This window comes from Crocodylus siamensis, chromosome 1, assembly GCF_052110815.1.
Source record: "Crocodylus siamensis isolate JL-2025a chromosome 1, ASM5211081v1, whole genome shotgun sequence".
Classification (NCBI taxonomy): domain Eukaryota; kingdom Metazoa; phylum Chordata; order Crocodylia; family Crocodylidae; genus Crocodylus; species Crocodylus siamensis.
Window position 1 is genome coordinate 352,961,333 of NC_143395.1, and position 19,068 is coordinate 352,980,400.

Consider the following 19,068-nt stretch of genomic DNA (forward strand, 5'->3'; position numbering starts at 1 on the left):
AGTGTGAAAAATACTGCAGCAACTGCAGAAACAGAATAAAAAATACATCCTTGCTCCAGAATTTCTAACTCTGTATTCATTTTCCGTGAACCTTCATAAAAGTTACATTTTCATCTTCTGCAAGATTGTTCACATAAAGAAAATACCTTGTTACTATACCATGAAGGTTTGTGCTGGAAAGGTTAGCATGGACAGCTTGAAATCAGTTTGATTTCTTCCTTTTTTGTTAATAAAAATGTCTGTTATTCAGACCAGCTGCCTAGCTCCTTGAAGCCAATGGGAATTTCTGTGGATCAGGGAAGCAGAAAGGGTAGCATGGATTTAGAAGATAAAACAAATACAATGAATATTGAATAGTGAATGGCATAATGGAAGCAAATGTTTTGTAAATAATCCATAGGGCAAAATACACACATACAAAAGACACAATCTTATTTCACTTTATGTGCCCAAATGGAAGTTTTCCATCAACCTAACTGCATTTTTGGCACTTATGCACAGTTTGCAATTCTATTACTATGCAGTGTGTAATTGTCTGCATGGCTATCAAGCATGCACAGTAGGTTATATAATGGACAACAGAAGCATAACAAGCAGGGTTTGTGCCTTAAGCAAATCCTGCAAAAGAACAGGGCAGAGGACGTGTGGTTCCATAAGTGGGGGGCACATGAGTGGAAGGATAAGGACATGCATGATTGCAAAAACAGAGGAGAGGCACACAGGTTCTGAGACCAACAGTTGAATGCGGGTTCTGAGTTTGTGGGTGAAGAGAAGATACACCTGGAAACTCCCAAACAGCCCCTGGCAGTGCTGCTGCTAGTACTGCTGCCACATGCTCTATCCATCCCTGGTCTTGCTCTTAAAGCAGTAACACCAGCATGTCCATTCACTGGCTGCTGCTTCTTCAAAAGCAATGCAGACTCTGCAGGGATTAGGGGATGATTATGATGCCTGTCCTAAATTGGTAACCAGAGCTGCTGCCCTTCTCACCCACTCCTAGCTATGCTTCTGCTGGACACAACTGTGTATATGCATGCCTGAGTGGACCAGGTGGAAAACTACCCCATGTTTTAACTTCAACAGCTGAATGGTTAGAGCTTTTGCCCAGGAAGCCAAAGACCTATTTCACCATTTCTTGTGCCAAGGGGGTTTACACCTAAATTTCTTTGACTGCCTGTCACAGCACAGTTGTGACAACTGAAATTATGTCTGTATGATAAAGGTGCTTGCTGAAGGCTCTATGAAGATTAGACCAAGTGTTTTTTTTCTGTATTTGTTTAGATATTAATCTATATGTTGTTGCTAAAAGCCTAATTAAAGTTCAAGATGTAGTGAGGCCTTGTATAAAGTAAGGCCTAGTAAATTTAGGAAAGCCTAGAAGTAGTAAAGCCCTGTGATGCAGTTAAAATTACCTTATCAAAAGAATGCAAGGTTTGTACTGCTATTGGTCAGTGTAAGGACAGCTGAAGTAAAAGGAATCTGAGCAGTCATATGTTATCAGTGCCCTTCAGAAGCTATAAATTAGCTGGAATATCTCAAAACCATTCAGAAGGAAAATACAGCTGTGTGAAAAGGATTAGTTAGCTGTTGCCTGGATCAGTGGGCCCGTGGACTGCCCTGGAACTGCATTCCAGGGTCCTTCCTGGTACCCCTTGGACAGTGCTGATCAGGCATGCCTGACTTTGCTGAACTTTGTGGAAAGAGAAACTTTCTGTGCATCAGAGGGAACGGCCAATACATTACCGACACAAATCTGTCTGTCAAATTTGTCTGTCATTGTTTATCTTATTACTACATGTAGTTGTGTTTTTGTTACATCAATAAACCTTTCTTACTTTTCTACCCCCACCATACTCTCAATCCTGAACCCTCCACAGGCGGCTGTGACAACAGTAACCACCAGGCTATAGTGGGTTACTAATTGGGGTACAATAGACCCTCCCCCATTAAACAGCAGTGTGGGATTGCAACCCGAGGAGAATTATTATCACCGATTCATTCAGTATTTCACTTGTGCTTATAATCTTTCACAGTGTTGGATTTGTTCTCAAATTCCATTGACACAAGCATATAGGTTTCCCCTTCTAGGATTAGGAATCAATATACAGCAGTTTGGAGACTACACCCTGGCTATTAGGTCAGAGAATTAGAAAGAGAAGGATAATTTAACAGTGTTAGGGTGGAATGAGACCATTTATAATAAGACCCAACTTCAAATGAACTGGACTATACAATCTCAGGCACCCCCTGATGTCCTCCAGCCCATTCTCTATAGACCTGTACATGAGTTTTGGTCCTTTTTCTGTTACTTTCAGAATGACACATATAGAACAGACGTGGGATGGGAGAGGAATTGTAATTTTTCATTATCTTATCAAGCAAATATTACTATTTATGCTGGTAAAGGAATGCTTAGTGTTGAATTCTCTGATGATTACTGTAAAACCAGTCTTCCTTAGGTCATTCTGACAGGAATGTGTTGTGCCCCATAACGCCAGTGCACCCTTGACCTGCAAGCCTGGATCGGCATGACCGGCTTGGTGCGAGGAGGGGGATTTATGACCAGGCAGATGGGTGATAACGGTGAGCAGGAGTCAGTGTGATTTAAACACAGCGTGATGGTTTCACAAAAGATTTATTTTACTTACGCTTCTGATGGCTTGCAGCGTAGGCAGAGGAACTGATTGATTTAGTTACAGCATGCAGATATCATGTTACCCAGCATTTACAGGGTGGGTAAGACAGTTGCTTCCGAGCGATTCATATAAGCTGTTGCAGTCTGCAGATTACTAAGAGCTCTTGATAAGAAAGGTATCATCAAAGATAAAGAGATAAATGGACCGGTAAGACGAGATACGCCAGCAAGATAATGTAGGCGGAGAGATGCATGATTTGTTCTTCTTGAGTGTATACACAGTTCTCTGCTCTCTGCTTTCGGCAGAAGTTCCTTCAAAGTTTTATCTGACACAGGTGACCAATTACTATACGCCAATTATAAATAATTAATGAGTTGGCACTTGTGCTTTCTTTGTTTGCTTAGGTTTCATAAAAAAGGGGGGGTTATTTTTAATTGGGTGGTACTGGTTCTGTTTGGTCACAGGATGGCACGCATAGTATATTTAATTTTACAACTTCATTAAAGTAGTTTCATTTTTATCTGGTCACTATGGGTACTGATATCTCTTGTGCAGAACTGTCAAGGCCAGTTTCTCTCTCTAGTGTGGGAACTCAAGTGATTTGAAATGAGGCACAGATAGGGGTGTGTATATGCAACACTGTTAATACAGAGGGATAAATTACAGCCACAGAGTTTGTTGTGTTAGCTTCTGACCCTTTGCCATCTGACCTTTTGCCATCAGCATCTGAAATCAAAGACTTTGATCTTTGACAGAATGTACTTTTTATGTGGGGGTAAAGCATACCTCTAGCTCCTACGCAACTGGACTGGGCAGTGTGGTATCGGTTTTTTAGTACCCGGAGTATGGATTTTGTCTGACCTACCTGCACATGTTTGACCTAGGAGTATAGATCCTACTAGTCTGCCCTAAATTAATGATACATCAGGCATTTTTGGTTCAGCTTTTCCGTGGTACAGGGCAGCTAAGGCTTTATGTGACATCAATAGTGTAACTCTTTTCTTACAAACATTTGTCAATGAGTCTGTTGGGGCCTTGAAAGATATCTCTCCGAAATTATACTCACTCCACCAGGTTGCTTTACAGAACTGTATGACACTTAACTATCTTTTGGCTGACCGCGGAGGTACCTGTGCGATAATAGGGACCGAGTGCTGGACCTGGATTCAGGACAAGAGTGAGTCTCTCCATGCCCACATCAACTCCATTCAGCGGGCCTGGACAACCTTTGAACAGACCAAGGATTCGAACTCTGGTTCTTTATGGAACTGGGTGACTTCCTAGTTTCCTGACTTCGGACTCATAGCAAAAAGAGTTTTGTATATCCTCTTCCTTGTGATGATAATTTTTGTTGTACTGTTTGTTTTCTTGCAGTGCAGTTGTATGTGTTGTAAAACTGTTGTAAACATAGTCCGTGGCTACAGTTATTATTCTATTCCCATATAATTCTCTGACGAGCAAAGGAAAAGGAGGGACTGTTGTGGGGGGATTTTGCAATATAGAAGTAAAGCCATTTCTTTTACCTTTAACCTCAATACATAGAAGCGGACACAGCACGTACTAGACGGGTGAAAAGAGAAGTGCTGTTTAAGGGCTACTGATAAGATATGTAGCTAGCTGAATCCGGTCAGCAAGGAACCTTGAAAGAGGTACAAGGATTGGGTTTTTTTTGAAGTAGACTACTTGGCAAGAGTATATAGAGCATGCAGTCACGAGGGTTAAACTTCGGTGTTCACATGCACAATGCCACCTGATTAGATAGAGTAGCAGTTTAGTTAGTAGTTGATTGGGTATTTTGACGAGCATGAGCTAATGCTAATGTACTAAAGGTATAAAATAGTACTGTATCTGATAACCGGGGTCCCTTCTCGGAGGCACCTTGCTGCAGCGAATAAAGATTCTGTATCTGACTCTGGGTACTTGCTCTGCGTGATCATTGCCCCAGCCTAGAGCAAACTGCATGTGGCTTACAAACATAATTCGTAACATCAATGAGCAACTGTTGACCAGGGCATCCAATTGGAAAAAATCTAGGAGTAATGGCCACAAACTCCTAGAATTAGCAAAAGAATTAGCAAAAACTTCTTCACAGTCAGGATGTCCTGACTGTGGAATAAGCTCCCTCCAGAGGTGGTAAAATCTTCTACCCTGGAAATCTTCAAGAGGAGACTAGACAGTCACCCTGCTGGGATCACATGACCCCCCCAGTTATATTTCCTGCTTGATGCAGGGGGCTGGACCCAATGATCTGCCGAGGTCCCTTCTGGCCTTACAGTCTATGAATGCTTAACCAAGATCTGTTGGGAAGCAGGAGGTACAGATTTGGAGTGGATGAAGGGGGAATAAGCTTGAATTTTCAACTCCCAGGATACGTGCCCTAGCTGCTAGGCTATTGGACAAAATAGTAAGAGAGATCTTCTGCTCCTCCATCCTCCCTCATTCCGGCAGGTAGTTTATGTTCCACCTGCTTCAATGTCAAAAACTGCCATAATACAGTGATACCATTTAGGTATGTTAAATGAAACTGAATTTAGCTCAATGTCTTTGCAAACCATAGGGTAAAATAAAGTAATAAAGCATGACAAAACATTACTTAACATCTAATAAATATACCTTTACTCTCTTTTTTATCTGCATTTTTGCTTCTGTGATTATAACAGAGGCATTAAAAATGAATAAAGCTTTTTAAAGCAGTCTTTGAGTCTTTCAAATTATATTCAAATAATTTGCCAAGGTCTTATAGTAAATGTTAAGACATTAACAAGGGAAAATATAACTAGGATGCATGTAACATTTTGATACACTGCTATAAACTTTCCATCAATATATTCATGTCATATGCCAGTTATATATTGTTTTCATTTACTATGTAATATACATTATATATATATATATTTAACTTATTAAATTCCTTAGAAGAAAGAAATAATGGCCCAGATTCAAACCTGGTATATGTGAGTACAGCTTCACTGGCATCAACCCACTCTGGAAAAACCTTTCTTACCCTCCAATTCAACCTTCCCCAAAACAAGGTGTGTGTCTTATTTGGGAGGGTATAGTATGCAAGAAAATATTGTGTATCAGGTAAGACATGAAACATTCAATCTTTCAGTTGACTTCACATAGGTGTGAGAGTCCAATTGCACTGAGTCAATTAAAAGATCAGGGCCTTAAGCACAGCACATGCCTTTTGTCATGGATTCCAAGAGCCTTATTCAGTCTCTTGGAACAGCACCCCAAAACTAACTCAGGCATAGCTTCTAGGCTAGGGACAGATATTCAAAAAGCTTGCACCTTAATCGATTCAATCTTTTAAGGTTAGTCTAACCTGGCTAGGCTAAATCACTTTTGTAACCAGATGAATATCCCAGAAATGCAAGCACATGCCTGCAGTGGCTCAGGGTAAAAGCCGAAAGGGTATTAGAGCAGCCCTCCCTTCCCCAGGGGTGAGCTGAGCTGCATGTGGCCAGGCCCCAGCAGGATGCTGTGATTAGGGAGGGGGGTCCCCCTCCTTGATAACACAGCATTTATCTGCTCTGTTATCAGCATTTAACACCCCATCAGAAAACAAATGTTCACTCATTACAAGTCCTTCTTAAACAGCTTTTCTCCAAAGAAATGAACGCAGGGACATTACCATCTGAGCTGTTGATTACCTCCAAAAAGCCATAAGTGGACACTGCCCTATTTGCTTTACACAGCATTAGTTAGCATGCCACGTGCTGGCTATGGTCCCTGCTGTGGAAGAGAGGAGGAAGGGATCTCTGCTTAAGCAGCAAGTGGTGAAGAGGGGAGGGGCTCAGGGGATGCCAGCAGACACTGCTGTGCCTGAAAGTCTCTGCCAGAGCTCTGGCCAGGGAGCAGAGTGGAAGAGTCAGTCCTGCTTTGGAGCAGAGAGCCTCACCCAGCTGAGAGAGCATGCTGGCATACTGGAGGAGTCTGGTTTACCTTAAACTTTCAAAGGGTCTGGGACACACATTGCATAAACTTTTTTGACCCAAATCAGTTCAGTTTGATACTACATTCAAACCGGTTTTAGCCATTTTTACACTGGTTTATGTGCATTGAACATCTGTTCTCTTACAGGTTTAAACTAGTGACTGATCACTTAAACTGGTGTATGTGTAATGTCTATCCCTAGCCCTAGCCAATCCTGGAGACTCTAGTTCCTTGGACTCCAAAAGACCCAGCCTTTTGGTTCCTGATCACATCGGTTATCTGTAGTTTCTTCAGAGAAACTTCTGACTTAGCGCCTGGAAAGGGACTTTATCCCCTCAAAGGGAATGTACCCAAAGACACATGAAATGAAGGAGACAGCTCTTCTTAAACACAAACAACATTTATTGGTCAACAGCCATGCACCAGGCAGAGGTCTTGGGCCCCAAAGTCCAGGTTAACTCAGAGATGCCTCCATTTCACACTATTCCATCTCAATGCTTACAGGTCCCAGTCCTCTTAACTTTATCTCTCTTCCCTCTTCCCCTTTTCTCTGGGCATCTCTTTGTCAAGACTGAGGCTTTGAAGTCCCTCCCTGACACAAAAAAAAGCCAAGAGTCTCTCTAGGTGCTGGACTTGGTGTGTCAACATACGCAAATTAGTTCAATGTTGCTTGATGATACATTCCTCCAGAGCGGAATACTTAGGTAGATCCTCACAGATCTGCTTCCAACACCATTATCCCTTTCTTTCCCCAGGTACAAACTAATGAGAAAAACTGAGACATGCAACATAAATATAATTCACTCAGAAAAAATGCATAAAGTAACATCATCTATAACATATTTAATTCTGAAAACCTTGATACACAGAAAACTCATTATATTTGACATAAATTCTAAAAACAGAGGGCTTACAGTAGATTTCTTTAACTGTCAGTTCCCTCTCTTCTTTCAGAGGAAGTAGAATTCACTTCTAAGGGCTCCCATGGGGAAGAATTCTATTTCACCCAATGTACATTTGTACAAAGTTCAGTTTGCAGCTAACTTTGAGTTACCTGACAGAAGTGTCCCTAGTCTAGGAAAAGGGAGACATCTGCATGTTTCTTTTTGGAGGGCAATCCTATTACTATAAAAGAAGTGAATAATAGAATAGATCTTACACTGTTGGATGAATCAATGCTGGTTGCAAGTTTAACTTTGGTCATCTACTGAGTGAAATAGAATTAATCCCTAAATATCTAGTCAGTGAAACAGAATTTAGTTTTAGTCTTTGGTACACTTTTTAAAATGTCTGTACCTTTATGCACCTTCAAAATATATTATTTTAGCTAAAATCCTTCCATACCCTGCTCCCTTTCCTTATCCCATAACAAGAATTTTTGGAATGTTTTAATACCTGGTAGTAACTAAGATCATCTTCTGTTTTTCCATTTTATGCTAACCATCAAAATAAATGCCTCAGTGAATTGCATTACAGACTAGCAAAACAGCTCTCCCTTGTACCATATAGTTTAGAATGAGCTATATTTTGAAGTTCTGAAATCTGATATGTTACAAAGGCAAACAAACCTGTCGCCAACTGTACTCTGATAGTTTTCATCATAGTGAAATCACTCATTTAAATGGATGAGTTTAAAATGATACAAGCTTCACAATACATCATTTCAGGTTTAAAAAAAAAGTGGATATGTCCTGAAAATCAGTAGCAGGATTTATACTTACAGCTGTAAAGCTAGACTTTTCACCTTTGAGAAACAACACAAATGAAACTACCTATGGGTCTCAATTCAGAAGCTAAGAGAAGAAAAAGCAGAAAAAATCCAGGAGTCAAGGGGAGTGAGTGATGGAGAGAGAAGAAATTCATTTTTTTCCATTTCCCCCTGCTGTTTTTACCTCCAGTTCAAATTTCTTTGAACACGGACCCAGCACTACCTAAAATGCTCTTGTTGCCACTTCCATTGCCCAACAATAACATCAGTCACTAGCACTTAAAGTAAGGCATGAATTCCTGCTATTATTTCAATTCCACAATCTTTTGGAATCTTTTGCAGCTCTAAGAGGGTCTACAATCTGGGTGGGCTGCAGCAAGAAATCATATCTGGCTGTGATGATTTTGCTTTGTTTAGTATCAGTTACAGACCTCAGATGTGGAATTATATTATAATGAAAAAATGCATATTCTCGTGGAGGCAAAATATATGACTATCAAAAAAGGTACAGATTTCTTTATAGAAAAAATAATTAAAGAGTAGTTAAGTAGATACATCTAATATAGCTTCAAAATAAGTGTCAGTTGCTGCAGTAAGCATAAGAGGGAGAACTGAAGTGAATGATAATGCATAGCAAATACTATTATTATTTCTATTATTTAAGATTTTTATTGAAAAAGTGTCTAAAAGTCTCTACCAGGATAGTGATCATATTGTGACAAAAAAAGTTCTTAACCATAGACGTTAACGTACAAAGACCTTATTCAAAGCCCATTGCAGTAACTCTGGCACCTTTAAGGTGATAGGAGTGGGAGGGGGAGGACTACAATTTCAAGGTCCAATTTAATATAAATTAGAGCAAATGTAAATAACAAAGGGTGCATCTACACGAGACATTTACTGCACAATTGCTTAATTAACAGTGTAGTAAATGCCTCGGTTTCTACACATTTGTCCCTATTAGGGCATATGAAACTAATAAATTCTACAACACAGCAGGACTTGTAAATACAAGTCCTACCCTGTTCCAGATATTTTTTTTCATGTGCAGTAGCGCACCTGTAGATGCTGACCTGGCTGGCTGGGGTACAAGGGTGCTTCAGTGCAGGTGCTGCCTGCTGGCTAGCCCCACACTGAAGAACTCTTGTGCCTCACTCAACCCCTCCACAACATATTGAGCTTGGTCAGAGCAGCCCCAGGCTGTCAGGCTGCCCCCACAGGCCTCCTGCCAGCTACAGCTGCTGTGACCTGGCTCAATATGTTGCAGTCCCAGCACACATGCAGACACACACCTGGTGGCAATACGCTCAGAACTTATTGCTATGCATTAATAGGCATGTGTAGATTCACCCAAACACTAGAAGGAAAAGAATTAAATATTCAGCTGTAAAGAGATGTACTGTATAGGATAGCTAGGTGCATTATGCAATGACTTGAAATTGTAAGCTTTTACTGTATTTATTGGTGAAATATGGGAAGTGTTACCTTCTGGTGTCAGGTATAAGAATCTCCTTCTCATGCGAAAAAAGTATATATGTTCAACCACTGCTATAGCCAATTGGTAATGGGACCTTCTTGAGAAATGAAAGATCAGGATTTAGATGCCTTTTGGCTATGGGGCTATCACTTAGATCTCCAAATCTCTGGATCTGTCCTCCTGGGTGTCATGTGAAAGTCAGCACTATTACCATTCAGCAGTTAGGCACCTACTCTCAGAAGCACATCAAAGCCATTTGGATTGCAAGTAAATTGAGAAGGCTAATGCATATCCCACAGTGAGATGAACACACTCCACAGAGAGTGTTCAAAAATGTCCCTATGCTTAGCATTTTTTGGGTGTTTCTAGGGGCACCTATACACATGATGGAAATCTGCTCTGATGCATGCTAATTAGCACGCATCAGAGCAGACTCAAATAATCAAATCTGCTGGATTGTGTTAATGTGCTCCAGCAGCCTTCATGTCATGTGTATTCAGCGCCCCCACAATTCAAAATGAGCCTCAGTTCAAGCACCCCCACTGCCATTCGGAAGCACAGGATGCTGAATACATGTGATGCTGTGGGGGCTTGAATTAAAGTGGCTCTGAGAGCTCCCCACAGCCTAGAACACATATACAGATGCCCTAAGTGTCTTCAGGCTTTCTAGACTATTTTTCAGAGTTTCCTGACTTTCCCCACAAACTGTATAGGAGTCCTAAATGCCTAAACCAAGTAATATTACATGAGATTAGCATCTGAACTAAGGCACCTAAGTATAGACACCCGCATAACCAAATTAGATTTGGTACTTAGAAAAGAAGCTTAAGTTTTTCAAGAGATAACTATACATTACTGTCAGGGATAATATAAATAGGAGATAATAGAAATTGGCATGGGAAAGTCATGACCTGGGATTTTTTATTTATTAAATAAATAATTTTAATATCAATTTTATCTTATCAAAATATATTAAACCTCTCTAATGGCCATGTTAAGGTAGCAATCTGTGGTCAAATGCATACAGAGACACTTCTTGTAACTAAAGACTGAAACCAGGAACCTTACTACCACCAAGTCACCCCCTATCTTCTGGAATAAATAAGACTTACTAGGACCAGCCACTAAAGGATGATATACTCACAAACTTAAACCAGCGGAGCATAGCCCCACAATTCATTAATACTTCTATTTTCACCTCATTTTAGTAATTATTAATTGAATAGCTAAATGATTTTCTAAAGGCAATGTTGCATTACAGAAAAATCACATACTTCAAAAAAAAAAGGAAAAAAACCACTCCAATATTAGTTATAGAAATCTGTCATCATAGTGTAGATTTTTTTCACTCCTAAACAACTGCATTACTTCATCTTCACCCACAATTTCAGCAAATATCTTTAAGTCTACGAGCTGCCCCACTCAAATGCTAAAAGTTTTGCTTATTTGTATGTCCTCTGCTGGGTTGGAACTTACATTTTTTAAATGTAGTATATTCAGCTAGCTCTAATAATACTATTTTGCAAACCCACAATTTGCATCTAAAAATAAGATAGCTGAGTCTCCATCTGAAATTTCTAGTGCCTGGAAATAATGTGTAGATACAAATGTGAAGGTGCAAAAATGAAAATAAAATTAAGCTACCTTGCAAGACTATCAGGAACATAATAGTTAAGTCTTGTTCTCCATGTAAATTGAGTCTCACACTTCTGGTTTGCCAAATGCATAATCGTTGTACTGAGGCCTGTAAGCAATGTGATTCAGTCACATCATTATTAGCTGTGTTGAAGGTCACACTGAAAACAGCTTTAACTTGAGCAAAGCCCCTTCAGCACATCCACACAGTGAGGATTTGTGTAATATGGTTTCCCAAAGACAGGAGCAACCAACCATCAGAAAAAGAAGAATAACACTGAAGAGTACTTGACTACTGATGTTTTTTAAAGTACAGTAGTTGTCAGTCATCACTTGAGAGAGGGGGCAGCTTCTAACTGGGAATGTTGTGCTATGTTTTGTATTTTTAACATTTTAAATTTTCCTGTTAAAACTATTATTTAACAGTGATATACTAGTACTATCTACAGGGCACCTAGGTCAGGGCCAGACTCTTCATAGACATATCTAGCCTCCTTATCCTGATTTAATGAATAATATATCATAAGATGGAATGCATACATTATAATACTGTTCTTGAGAATTAAATATTCTTTAATTTTTTTGGTATTTCACATAGAGCTTTAAAGAAATCCACTCCATACAGGAATGCCAGTCACAGGTTTGGTAATAACACCCCACCTTGTGCTGTGCTTCTTCTGTGCTTCATCTGACTATAATGTTAAAATAACTGCTTGTTTTAAGTATATCAGCACTCAGCACAGATGGCAAAATTGCCCAGCCTGCTAGCAAGATGTAATCTGGTGCAAGATAAGGGGGGCAGAATGAACAGAATATAGAAAAAAATAACTCAATTTCATCATTCAAAAACGTAAATCACAGAGCAGCAATATTCTTTCTGAAACTACTTAATGATCAGTTACTAAAATAGCAAAACTGAGAATGTCACCCATACAGCTGCAGCTTCTCAAAAAGGATTTCAAATAATCTTGCTCTTATTTCAGACTTTCATTTAATATGGTACATACTGCAATATCACCTGGTTCTCTTTGCATGAACGTATTAAAATATTCACTTGGTAGAAAGATATTACTTATTTTACATGTGTGTGTGATGTTAAAATTGTTTAGTGGGAAATTTATTTTGAGCTTCAAAGAGGGATAATTTCTGGAGCCCATACTTGAGCAAAATCCCAAATGACTTAGCTGTGACGAGAAGTGTTTGTTTCATAGAATCATAGAAAACAGATTTGGAAAGGACCTTAGGAGGTTATCTAATTCAACCCCCTGCTTAAAGCAGGATTGTCCCTATATGTTTGTTTTATTATAGTGCCTAGGGTTACAGATAGTCAAACCCCAAAGGTTTAAATTGAATATATTCATATGCATACTGAGTTTAGTTGAACGCTAGAGAGTTTGCACATTTGTTTTCAATTGCAGAGTCTAAAATTACTCATTTGAAAACCAGATCCTTATACTGTAGTTCCCTTGGTTCATGAAAGACACTTGAAGAGGGAACTTGAGAACATCATTAACTACAATTCATCCTTGATACTTTCATCTCTTCAGAGCTTATTTAAACTTCAAAGCCTTGACCCATTCAAATGATTTAAACGGGTGCTCTGAACTTGAACAAGATACATGACAACCAATAAAATTGCTCATAATGTGTGCTTTCTTTCCTGTGATGTCTTCTAGATGGAAGCAACAGAAAAAATGCTAAAATATCTGGAAAAAAGGAGAGATAGGAGAATTAATTGCATGAAACAGTGCAGTGGACTTTAAACCTGAGGATATTTTCATCCCAGCCTAATAAGTAGTCACTTTACGTGTTCAGCATTTGTTCATACACTAGAATTTTTCCATAGAGTCCTACACTATAATGATAGTCTCCCCAGTGGCCAAAACCACACAAAACCCCTGAACAGGAAAATGGTGATATGGTTCTGTTGTATCCACCTATTTAGACTGAAAATGGAAAGATGGACCAGGTTGTAGCCACTCAAGGAGACAGGAACACACTAATTTCTTTAATCAGACCCAGAGATCTTTCATTTTGAGGATGGGAATTCATATTCAAACTGTCTTGCTTCCTTCTTTTTTTCTTTTCTTTTCTTTTCTTTTCCATTTTATCCTTCTCCTGATCACTTCCAAATAGCCTGCCATGCAAGAAAAAGCATTACTTTAAAAAACTGAGCTAATACCAGTGTTGCTACTCCTTGCAAAATTATCATTAATCTTATAATGCTGTATTTTTTAAGTTTGAGTTCCTCCAGTCATATGAATGCAGGAGAATCACATTTATCAATGCTAATAATTATCATCATTATCATCATCTAGGCCTTATAGTAATGTAAATCAAGTGGATACTAAAGATGAATATATGCAGATAGCAAATTAATATTATTAAAAGACAATTTGGTGTTTTTTAGAGTCCTACCCCACGATTTTCAAAAACCTCAGACTAGCAATGTTTAATGCAGGGGTGTCAAATATTCAGCCCATGGAGTTTTTACTTGGTCCACCAGGATAGTGGTTAGCTGCCAGAACTTGGGCCTGTGGCTGGAGAAGATTGACCTTCCACAGAATCCAGATCCCTGGGCCCTGCTGGACATGACTGTTGGCAGCAGGGAGGTGAACAAGGGCTGTGCTGATAGTGTGGCTCTTCCTACCATTGCTGGACTCTGCTGCTAAACCCACATCCACCACTTTGCCCTGCCCCTGCTAGACCCCACCATGAGCACCAGTTGGCTTTGCCACGGCCAAACCTGGACCTATGACACAATCACTGCTGGACCCTCCAGCATTGCAGCTCCTGGCCCCACGGATCCAGCCCTTGAAGAAGCCCAGCAATTTGGATGTGGCTCAGAGAAGTCCAGTGCTGATCAGACCCTGGGCCTGTCGTGAGTTTGACACTTCTGTTGCAGTGCATAGTTAGATGGTGAGCCCTAGCACTGTTATTTGGTCTGTCTGTGATGGTGGCAAGTAGTAAGCTCTTTCATATGGCCTGCATAAGGCTATTCAGAACAGAATTGACTCTAGAAGGCACACATATTCTCTCTCTCCCTGGAACAACTCACTTAAAAGGGTGTGGGGAGGGGTACAAAATAGGCAGTCCTGCTGTATACACTGGCTAAAAGAACTAACCAGTCATGCAAGGAAGTGTATTCCATGTCCTCTAAAGTAGCAGTTGGCTGTTTTATGGAGGTAAACCAAAATAATCCAGCTTGGGTCTAAGGTCTAAGAACCGAGTTACTGCTGTCACCTAACCACAGCCCAGGTAGATCCATGGCAAACCCTATAAAGTATCATTGTAAACTACTCTGTCCCCAAGGTAGCAAGGAAGCTGCGCGATATGTTTTGAGAAATTAAAATTATTTTGTATCTCCACACAGTACATCAGGAGTGTTGAGTAGTTCTCGACAAAAAAAGTACAATTTTGATTGTATTATAAGCTGAACCTTTAATTTCCAAAAGCATTTTCATACTTTTAAAGTTCTCACAAAACTTCCTTACAAAACTGATAAAAATTCATGAGGTTAAATTGCACAATTTTTTCTAGAAGGTAAAACTGAAAAGTTATGTCTGATTTGCAAAAAAAAAAGGGTATCAAAATTTGGAATACTTAGACATTTGTTTAAAGTTCATTTCCTCCTTAATGGCCCGCTCTGGTTTCCTTTTGGAGCAGTATTATCATTTCTGTTAATCACTCTAGACCAGATTCTGATGTTCTTACTTCTATTGAATAGGTGTATAGGAAAAAGAGACATAGGACTGAAAAAAGGATTTCCTTATTTATCAAATCCAGTTCTGTCCTATGTTATACTCATCATTTAATCCCTTTTATAAACAAATCAAATTCCATCTCTAAAAAAAAGGGTTTTGTTTTACATTTTAATTCATTAGTCAAACTGGAAGACTGTTGAAGAACTTGTTCTAATTTCCAAAGTGTACATATAGCTAGCCACCACATTGGCCCTCTTCCTCTGGTACCTCACCAGAGCACCACGAGTGCTCATAGAGCCGTGCCAGGGAACTGGCAATGACCTCGGCCAATTCCTTAAGGACTCTAGGGTGGAGATCATCCGGGCCGGCTGACTTGAATATGTCCAACCCCTCCAGAAGCTCCCTAACTAAATCCTCGCTAACCCGTGGCCCGGGTGTGCCTCCCCCAGGGCCCGAGGGGGGCCCAGCAGAGAGGTGGCTGTTCTGGTCCCTACTTAGGAAGATGGAGGCAAAGAAATCATTAAACATGTTAGCTTTGCCGTCTGGTGTGATGACCAAGTTTCCCATCGCGTCCTGCAAGGGCCCCACATTACCCGGGACTTTCTTTTTACCCCCTATGTATTTAAAAAAAGACTTCTTATTGTCCTTAATCTGGGAAGCTAGTCCCAGTTCCATCTCTGCCTTGACCTTCCTAACTACCCCCCTACATCCCCGAGCAACTACAGAATAGTCCTCCCTGGTGATGACCCTTTCTTTCCATTGGGTATAAGCATCCTTTTTAGCAAGGAGACATTCCCGGATGCTTTTGGTGAGCCACGGAGGCTTGTGTGCTCTCCTGCTTCCTTTGATCCTCGTTGGGATTACCTTCGTTTGGGCTTGGAGGATCTCATCTTCCCCCCAGATCTCATAAACTGGCCTATTATTGCCTAGATCAAAGATTTTCTCTTTTCTTAACAAGAAAATATGGATGTTATATTGGCCATCAGTCAGTTACACAGTATCTTTCTTTATCAACAAATTTATTAAAAATCTTTCCAAGTGTCATAGGCTGGCCAGTGGGCTCACTGGCAGCCCTGAACTGTTAGCTTGAGCCTGAAGGTCTCAGGTGTCATTGGTGGAGACAATTTTCCTTCCCCACCAATCAGGGTAAAGCAGAAAGAAGGCAGTGCCGACCTGACCCTGGGGTGAGGTGAAAGAGAGGACCTGAAAGGGAACTAACCCCTCAGGTTTTTCTATTGGTCCACTCCCAATCCAGGGGTGGAGTCTTAAAAAGCCAGCATTCCCAGCACATGGGAAGCTTTTTTGAGGGATGATGAAGAAGGGCTGAGAAGACCTGGTAGAACTCACTGGTGGGGCAGAGCAGTTGCCCAAGAAAAGCCCTGAAGATGCCTAAACTGAACAGGGAACAGCAAGGGGTTGTGTCCCTGCCTGGCTATGGAGGGAGCCACAGCAATGGTGCACAGGTCAGTGCACAGAGGGTCTGGGTGTGTGTGAGACCCCAGCAGCTGCATGAGGCAGCACAGGTCCCCAATCTTGCAAGAGGCAGGAGCTAGGCCATCAGTGCACAGATTAGTGCACCAAGCCTTAAAGCTGATAGGTCAGCACAGCTGCACCATGGGTCCCAGTGCACAGGGTGGTGCATGGTAGGCTGAGAGAGGCCTGATAGGCCGCGGAGGCTGCACTAGGCAACTTGAGTCTTCCTGCCATGAGCAGTGACTGGACAGGTCAACCATCCCTGTGAGGGAGGATGCTGGGAGACATGAGTTACCTGGAAGTGGGATTCCCACAAGGGAGGAGGGACCTTCTTCACTGTGGGGGATCAAGGGGAATCCCCTAAGGAGGGGGGGACGATTCATGCCTGGGCACAGAAGGGATTCTAGGGTTCATGTTTGTTAAGGGTAATGTCATGTTTATGGGCCCCTCTCTTAGTTCAGCAACCTGAGAGAGGGTAATTATGTTTAATTAGGTAATGGGATCTTTCCTGGGTTTGTCATTTCTTCTTTGGACACTTCTGCTGCACCAATATTTGCAGTCTGGTTATTTATGCCATTGCAATTCTGTTTATACTATTGTGTCCCTATTGTTGTTATATAAGAGGATTTTAAACTGCTTATGTCTGAATCTATTATATTGGTTATTTCTATATATGTGATGTAACTTTATTGTGTTCTGTTCAATTATTGTCCTGTCACTGCCAGGTATTCCTGTTGCTGAATTGTGATTAACCTGAGTTTTGTTGTTGAGAGCTTCTTTGCCTGTTGAGGGGCAGGGGCTGGACACTGAACAGGAGGCCAAAGAGGACTGAGCCTGTGCCTAAGACAAGACTGAAAGAGTAAATAAGAGTTATTGCTGAGGTAAATCTATATCTGAAAGTAATATATGCGTAAATATATCTATTTAATATTTTATATATGTGTAAATATATGTATAGAGAGAAATATTTGAATGTAAGTTTAAGGTTATATATTTTATGTTATGTTGTATCATTAAACATTTAAATAGTTAAGTATTACTGGGCATTCTGGTCTTGGCTTTGTTCTGTAGGGTAAGGAGGTGAGGTAGCCTGCAGATAAGCCACCACATTCCCACAGCATTCCCATACCCACTGACATCCCTTTAATTGGAGAGGGGCTACCCTCTGCATACCATCTGGGTTACACCACCATACCTGCACTTTCATTTACTTTTTTAATATATATATATCACAGTAGTATTTTATTATGTGAGAAGCTCAATTAAAATCAATGTGAATTTTGTTATTGACTTCAACAGAAACAGAATCAGGTCATTAAGGAGGAGGCAGAAGAATTTAAATAAAACTTTTTATACATTCTCAGGCATTCCTGATTCTTGTTATTCCAGAGCTACAGAATCAATAAGATTAATCATAGAGTAAGTTATAACTCAATGTGAGTAAGTATCACATTTGAAAGGATTATCCCTTGCATTTGACAGGATTATCCCCCTCAGTGGAAGTGTTGCTGTAGTCTTCACTATGGACTTATTTAGCTTATTTTTATCATGCCAGCACTAAGATCTGAAGCCTTTTTCAGCAAATTATATTTCATTATCCTTCTATCCAATTCATTAGATCAAAAGTGCAATCACAGAGCTCCAATCCTCCCTCATTGCTGCCAATGATGAGATCAGAGTGGCAAGTAATAGTTTTAGACACCATCTTCTTAAGCATCGCTATGTAATATAGACATTTCCAGCACTGCAATATTTAAATTTTTCAGCCTGAGATGACTTCTGCAGTTTTGATTTTCTAATACTCTGCTGACATCTTCTGGAATACTGCACTGTTTGACAAGTTTAAAGCAGAGTATGTTTTTAGATAATGATGGATCCTACAGAAGAAAAAAATGCTTGTGTTGCTATATATAAACTATATACAGTTCTCTTGTTTTTTCATATTCTTATTTTTTTAAAGTATTGGTTTTTCCTGTATCAGAATAATGACCCCTAAAATGAATGTAAAATGAAGAACAGAACTGAGTGTAAAATGAAGAACAGAATGAAGAGATAGAAAACCCAGTTTCATGAGGATCACATATTGACTGTGGTTTTCATTATGTTTGACATTGTCCTTAAAGGCCTAGTTCTTAGAGTCTTGTGGTTATATAAGAATCTAAGCTTTTATTTAAAAACAAACTGGAGTTAGATCCTTAGGTTCCTGTGTTCAGCATTTAGGTATCATCCGCATTCACAAGTTCACTGCTTATATATACCCACATAATCCTGTAGGTGCTTAAACTCTCTCCATATCTAAAGTGTAATGGTAAAATTCCCTAAACATGTAAGTTTCCAGTGCTGAGCATGTTCATAATTACCTAGGTAACAGAGTTGTCCTGGTCCCATCTCATTCCTAAGACCCATCAAATAGACCCTACTAGGCTGTCCCTGGCCTATTTCACCTGTGGGGCCTCCTCTGGTAAACATAGACAGACCATGTTTTACTTGACTGTA

General features: G+C 40.2%; 1 long non-coding RNA gene across 1 annotated transcript in view; it reads left to right on the forward strand.

The window, feature by feature from the left end:
- LOC149874930 (uncharacterized) overlaps positions 1-19,068 on the forward strand; it is a 43,355-nt gene that overhangs the window by 22,367 nt on the left and 1,920 nt on the right. The window contains exon 2 of the long non-coding RNA XR_016440052.1: positions 17,298-17,453. This is a non-coding gene — a long non-coding RNA (uncharacterized LOC149874930). The remainder of the gene's footprint in view (positions 1-17,297; positions 17,454-19,068) is intronic.